The sequence below is a fragment of the Mauremys mutica genome, chromosome 17 (assembly GCF_020497125.1).
Source record: "Mauremys mutica isolate MM-2020 ecotype Southern chromosome 17, ASM2049712v1, whole genome shotgun sequence".
NCBI classification, from domain to species: domain Eukaryota; kingdom Metazoa; phylum Chordata; order Testudines; family Geoemydidae; genus Mauremys; species Mauremys mutica.
In genome coordinates this window covers 16,985,266-16,992,256 of record NC_059088.1, presented here as the reverse complement: position 1 = coordinate 16,992,256, position 6,991 = coordinate 16,985,266, and the positions used below count along the sequence as shown (strand labels likewise).

Below are 6,991 nucleotides of genomic sequence, written 5' to 3'. Positions count from 1 at the left end.
GTCTAATTGCCACCCCCAGGCATTGTGAGTGGGAACTGAGGACTTAGGACAGCATTTCCCATGGTACATTGCTGCTGAGTCTGAATGGTGGGCACAGCTGTGCACATACGGGACCTGCTGGGAGCTGACCTCTCGTTGCTGCATGGGGATGGAAAGGGAGCTGGGGCTGCATATCCCTTCATGCACTGCGTCTCTCCTACCTGGGCAATGCCTTCAGGGAGCTGTAGTCCTCTCCCCAGCAGAGTGCCACACAGGACTACAACTCCCATAGTGCATTGCGAAATCGCTGGACACCACCACCCTACACGCTTGGCAGCTGCAATGCTTGCTGGGAACTGTAGTCCCCCTCTATTGTCTGTGGATCGACTTACATGGCGCCTCCCTCCCCAGACTCCATGCCCCATGGTGCCCTGGGGCCAGTGTGTGCCTCAATGCCTGCTGGGAATCGTAGTAACTTAATTACATCTTTCATGCGACAGGAAGAGAGGAGCTGGGGCCACCTATGCTAGGCTACAGGGTGTCTCTCCAAGTGGAGCAATGCCTTCCGGGAGCTGAAGTTTTCTCCCCTTCCTGCAGGCCAGAGAGGACTACAACTCCCATGGTGCATTGAAGAACAGCCCTCCCCCCCATGGACTCCAATCCCCATGATGCAACGGAGTCTCTCTCTGAGGCTTTGTAGCGCCAATGCCTGCTGGGAGCTATTATTCATTCCATGTTGCACTCCTCCCCGCCTGGACTCCATCCCCCAGGGTGTCCGGCGGCCGGGCCAGGAGCGGCACCGCAATGCCTGATGGGGGCTGTAGTCCCCGCCCCGCTTTGGCCAATGGGCGCCACCCCCGCCCGGACTCCATTCCCCAGGGAGCCCCACGGCCGGCCCGGGCAGTAAGCGGAGCCGCAATGCTTGCTGGGGGCTGTAGTCCCGGCCCTGCTGCGGCCGATGGGCACCGCCCCCGCCCGGACTCCATCCCCCATGCTGCCCCGCGGCCGGGCCGGGCTGTTATTGCGGCGGCCCCGCCCCCCCCGGGCCAGGCCCCCCCCCAGCGGTTAAAGATGGCGGCGGCGGCGGCGGCGGCTGCGGCGGGCGGCGGTGGCTCCGCCTGGGCCCGGGGCCGCTTCCCCGGGCGGCCGGGCGGGGGCCGCCCCCTGCCCCGGGCCGGGCTGCGCGCGCGCCTGCCCCTGCGCGGCGGGTCCAGCGGGGACGGGCCCGGCCTGGGGGACCCGGCGCTTCGGAGCCTTCTGGGCCTGGGCTGGAGCCTGCGCCGCCTGCGGGGCCTGTTGGGCGGGGGCAGCAGCGAGGAGGAGCCGGTGAGCGGTGGGGCGGGCTGGGGCGGGGGGTTGGGGGGCTTGAGGTAGGAACTTGGGGGGTTGGGGCTGGAGAGCCGCTGAGCTTGGGCAAGGCTGGAGCTGCATCCTGGCGGAGATGAACTGAGCTGGGGGCTGATGGGCCTGGGGGTAGGAACTCGGGGGGGATCCGATAGGAAGGGAACTGGGCGTCTGGGAACTCATGGGGGGGCTGTGGGGAGAGGGCTGGAGCTGAGAGCCTGGGGTATAGTTGGGTGGGATGTGGCATGTAGGAGAGGTTGGGGGATGTTATGGGGCAGTAGGAGGTGGAGCTGGGGGGGAATGTTGGGGAAGCAGTTGGGTGGCTGGGACCCTGGGGTGCTGCTGGGGCAGGGGGTGTGAGCTGAGCCCCCAGGGTGGGGGCTTGGGTGAGGTTGTGCATTGGGGTGCTGGAACCCTAGGGCTGAGGGGGACTGAACAGTTTCTGGAGGAACTGGGAAGTATAGGGAGAAGCTGCAGAGGGCATCCCTATGGGGAAAGGAGCTGGGGCCCCAGGGCTGGAGGTGTGGGGAAGGTTGAGGGGTGGGAGATCATGGAGGGTCTGTGACTCTGGGGCAGGGGCATCTTGGGGGTGAGCTGGGTGACCTGTGGGGGTGGGTCCCTGTGGGAGGGGTATGTGCGGGTGCTGGTGGGGAGAGGGGAAAGTTAGGGGGCTTGGTGGACTCTCTAGAGCTGGGTTGAGGGGGGCCCCTATGTGGGGCTGTGGCAGGGGTTGCTGTTTGTGGGGCTAGGGAGTTGTGGGGTGCAGCCCCCCAATGTGTAGAGGGGTTTGGCTGCTGCATGAGAGGAGGTGGTACCTGGCCAGGGGAGCCCATCCTGAAGGAGTTGTGGGTGCCCCTTGCCTGAACAGTTCTGTTGGGCTGGGGTGGGGCAGACGAGGGTCGTTGGGGAGGAGCCTGCCCCACATGGTGTGCGTTGGGCAGCAGGAGGCGCACATAGTGCCCATCTCACCCTGGCTGACTGTAGCCAGCACTGGGCTCGGCTCATCCCGGCTTTTCTGTGCCCCCCTCTGGAGTTCGGCTTCAGAGTCTGGGCAGCAACTTGCAACGCCACCCCCAGCAGCTTCCTGACCTGCCCCGGGCATGGCACCACTCGGAGCCCTCCCTGCACAGTCGGGGGTGGAAAGTCTGCCCTGGAGTCACATTTGGTTCCTTGCCTACCCCCACCTCAGTGCATGGGCCCCTCTTTGTGGGCACATACAGATGGTCTCCCCCTCCGGGTGGGCCTGCGTGCAGTGAGGGGTGGGAGGTTCCCCTGTCCTGCGGAACCCCTGTGAACTGTGTGATGCTGGGGCTAATGGCCGGCAAGGTGCCTTTTTCGGGAGCGGGGTGAGTCTCTGGCCCCAGCGTTCTGGCCCCATGCTCCTCCTGCCGAGGGCTAGTATGGCATGGATGGGCTCTCGCTGTGGGCAGGCTGGCTGGTTTGGCTCTGACCTGGCTCCCCCATGCAGTGCGGCGTTGAGAGCCCTGCTGGCCGCAGTCTTGCACGTGGGGCAAGAGCTGTGCTGGAATCGGGAGTCGAACCCCCTGATTAGGGAACAGGTGGTTGGAGCACTGGCACTCTGGAGACCTGGGGTCTGGCCCCGGCTCTGTCACTGGCCTGCTCCCCCTCCATACCTCAGTTTCCCCACCTTTCTAAGGGGGCTGGTGACTCTGCCCTCACTGGAATGTGATTGAAGTTCATGGATGGAGATGTGGGGCTGGCCTAGCACATGGGGGTCCTGGCCTGAACAGGCCCTTCTTTGCTAGATGCTGAATGTGCTGATCTCTGCCCTGGAGCCTGAGTCGTCACTGTTGTGGCTCTCCGTGTCCACTGGGCCCGGGAACTTGCCTTTCCTGTTTGGAGAGGAAAGCTCTGCGTCTCGCCTGGTCACGGGACTCCAGGAGCCCGGCCTTGGACAGAGGTGTCAGCCTTGCTTGAGTGGGCAGCATTTGGGGCTGGGCCAGTTGCGGTGAGGGCAGGCAGCTGGCAGGGATCCCACAGGGTGGGAGGGGGCCAGCGCTGGATCGGCCTGCCCTGCAGAAGGCTTGTCTGTCTTCTGTGGGTATGGGGGAGCTGGGTGCCCCCAGCCCACAGGCCTCGGGTTGCCCGGTTGCAGGGGCCTGCGGACAGGGGAGTGCAGCTGTCTTCTGCAGGGGTTGCTGAGAGATGAGACCCCTGACTTGCCTGGAGCTGCAGACTCCAGCAAAGGCACTTGGGATAAAGCCACTACAGACCTGGGGCCCAGTTGGAGCCGGTGCCCCTAGAGGGGAAAGGTGCCATGACCCATTTCTTTCCCCCTGAGCCAGCCAGTCCCTGCCCTGGGGCCCGCTCAGAGCTGGAGCCCCCAGAGGAAAAGCTCCCCTGCTCTGTTCCCTGCTCCCGCTATTTCTTGGCTCCATTTCGCTGCAGTTCTGCCAGTGTGAGGTTGCTGGTTCCTGACCTAGCTGGGGATCTTTCAAGGGGCATGTGGAGGTGGCCACCAGTCTCCTGCCCCACCAGCAGAGGGGCTGGTTCTGTTTCCTCCCGGGGGGGGGGGGGTTACCCATTACCAGCAGGTGGTGTGGTCTCTTGGCACCCAACCCGAGGAGTTTGTCCAGCCGTAGCTTGGCCTTGTTCTCCTGTTGCCCAGTGAAACGCTGGACGCATCTGACCTCAGGCAGGCCCTGGCTCTTCCCCAGCACACGGGAATGTGATCAGTGCTCTCCGCTGCTTGGGGTGGCATGTGGAGAGGGAGAGTCTGGTGGAATGAGCCTGCACAGCCCTGCGCGATTGCGGCGTGGACCCAGCAGTCCCCGTGCTGTGCGCCCTTGAGCTGGCAAAGCAGCCCATTGTGAAGTGCCCACAACAGAGGGGCAGCACCGCCTGGCTGGCAGAGAGGAGGGGGCACTGCTGTGCAGGGTTCACACCCCAGGGCTGCTTCTAGCTTCTCAACTTACCCAACTGCTGGGGCTAGTTGAGCTGAACCATGTTATGCTGGGATGGCTCGTCCAGCACTGAGATGCCGCCACCTCTGGGGCGGGGCAGCTGGAGAACAACCACACATAACTACATGAGGATGCCTTGTCCAGCACTGGACAATGAGATGCACTCACCTGTGGGAGACGCTGGGAAACAGCCACACAGGGATGGCTCATGTGGCGCTGAGATGGGGCACCTGGGGAACAGTCTCTCATTGCCCCAGCTGACATATTGCTGCTTCTGGGGTGAGGTAGCTGGTGCGGCTACACGATGATGACACGCTCGTGTCTTTGGGTGCCTGCCATGCTCCACAGTGAAGGCAGCTGCATCTAGCGCTGGGCAAGCCTCCCTGTGTGGTGTGTTGTATGCAGCTGTTCCCCGGCTGCTCCGCCCTAGAGGCGGCTGCATCTCGGTGCTGCGGGAGCGTAATCCGTTAAGGCCCTTGCTATCCTTTGGGGCATCTATCAAAGCTGCTAGGGAATGGGCAACATTTCTCTTTAGGCAGAGTATGCTCCCACCCCCATGGCTAGTTGTGTCCCCCCAGCACCCCCTGATCCCACATGGTCCTGGGTACAGTGGCATGGCAGCCGGTGTGTGCACAGCTAGGGGCAATGTGCCACCAATTCCCAGACTCCGTGTGTGACCTTGGCCGGTGCTGCGTCTCTCTGTGCCTCAGTTTCCCCCATATGCAGGGGATTGCACACTGGCTGGGGCAGGGCTGTCTCTTGGGTGTCCGAGGGGCACTGATTGTGCCTGTTGCGAGGGTCTTATGGGCCGCGTCTCAATGTGCAGTTAGGAAGCTGGGTGAGCCTGCGCAGGTACAGCAGGAAGCCAGCGAGCCGAAGTTACTTAGTGGTTAATGCTGGGTGGGCTCCACTGCCTGCCCCATTCGGGGGCTGCCGGGAGCACAGCGGCTGGGTCCAGCAGAGGGCTGCTGGAGGAGGGATTGGTCCCAGTGGCCTGTCTAGGCCTCACCCTGGTACGATCCCGCTGGCAATGAATGAGGTGCCTGCCCCATCTGGTGGCTTGAGGGAAGTCTGCCACCCTGTGACGAGGAGCCCCCCACCCCATAGCTGTAGCATGGAGCTGACCGGGCTCATCTCGTCCCCTCATGCTGGCCTGGCAGTGCCCCAGTGGCTCTTCCTGATCCTTCACTGTCTCATGGTGAGGCTGTGCCAGCCTCCCCGTCTGGGCGCTTGCTTCCAGCTGTGTGGCATGTCAGTAGGTGGGGCCTGGGGAGGGGGTGTGGGTGGGACAGCTGCTGGGTGGGTGGGGCCTAAGGGGTGTGGGCATGGCCACCTCTAGTTCCTCCAAACAGGTGTGTTGGGTGGGGTCTAGGGGATATGGGTGGGGTCATCCTGGGGGGAAATGGGAGGGTGGGACCTGGGCCTATGCGTGGGCCTAGCTTGGTGCTGCTTGGAATAGGTCTGTGTAGCAAGGGGTGGCTGGAGCTCATGTTGGGGGCTGGAGCTTGGTACCCTCCATCTAACCACAGCCCCTTTCTGTTCCCCTCCCCTGCAGGAAGAGTTCCAGGGCTTCCCTCCCGATGAGCCTGTCTCCCAGAGTTCCTTGCGCGCCGCCCTGCGCTCCCAGAGAGGTGAGGGCACCGGCCGGCCTGACCCCATGCGGACGCCCCCTCGATCCAGCACTGGGGAGGTGTCAGCCCTGGCGTCCCATGTCCCCAGCCTTCAGTCACATCTCCTGTGCCGTGCTTCTCCACGGGGCCCTTGGGGTTCCCCGGCCCCCTCGGCCTGGCACCGTGGCCCAGGGGCCTGGCTGTCTCTGCCTGCAGCGGGGCTGCTCCCTGGACACTACCTCCATCCCGCAGGGGTCAGCCTCGCAGCACAAGGCCTTGCATGAACTCCGATCTTGTGCATTATAAGTGTCTCTTGGGGGGAGGGAAAATAGCTCCCCCTACCTACCGCCATAGGGTGGGCCCAGTTGCACCAGCCGTAGCTCATGCCTGCAGGGGACGGGGAATTGCTGTGTCGTCCCCCCCGTGTAACTGCAGCCCCACTGGGGTCTAGGTGCCAGCTTCGCCTAGCAGAGTTAACGTGGGTGTGGCTGTGGATAAACTGAGACTGCTCCCCACTGTGAACGTGCTTCTCTTCTGCCTGAAACTGCTTGGCCACACCAGCTTCCGGCGGTGCCCGGGACGCAGTGCTGGCTCCAGCCAGTGAACGTGGGAGTCACTTTGTCCAGTGCCCACAGCCCCTCTGCCAGCACCAGCTTTCTGGCTCTGTGTTTGCAGCATGTTTCCAACATTGAAGGGGAGGGAGAGATGCTGGACATACTGGGGCTCTGCCGCTGACTCCTGGCGTCACCCTGAGCAGCTCACTGCTTCTCCCTGGGCCGCAGTTTCCCCATCTGTGAAATGGGGATAATCCACCTCTGGCTGTTCAGACTGTGAGCTCTTTAGGCAGGGCCTGTCTTGCGCTGTGTTTGTGCAGCGCCCAGCACACGGGGGCCCTGATCTCAGTGGGCAGGGACTGTCTGTGTGTCTGGGCAGCGGCCGGCATGCTGAGAGAACCTCGCTCTAACGGCTGTGGGGTGTCTAGGCAGTGCCTGGCACAATGAGGGGATCTCATCTCAGTTATGGTGCCCTGGTATGATGAGGGTCCAGTCTCTCTACTGCAGGGCAAACAGTGCCACCCCTAGGGTAAGCCAGGTCTTGGTTGGGGTGATAGCTGCTGTCACACCCTGCTGTCAC

At 63.4% G+C, this 6,991-nt stretch overlaps 1 protein-coding gene across 2 annotated transcripts in view; it reads left to right on the top strand.

The window, feature by feature from the left end:
• Positions 1-1,111: 1,111 nt before the first annotated feature.
• The window catches only part of KMT2B (lysine methyltransferase 2B), a 36,779-nt gene continuing 30,899 nt past the window's right edge, over positions 1,112-6,991 (top strand). The window contains exons 1-2 of one of the 2 annotated variants that reach the window (XM_044991162.1): positions 1,112-1,305; positions 5,803-5,878. The gene's annotated coding sequence lies outside the window, so the exon portion shown is untranslated. The remainder of the gene's footprint in view (positions 1,306-5,802; positions 5,879-6,991) is intronic. The other variant, XM_044991163.1, reaches the window with a different exon arrangement.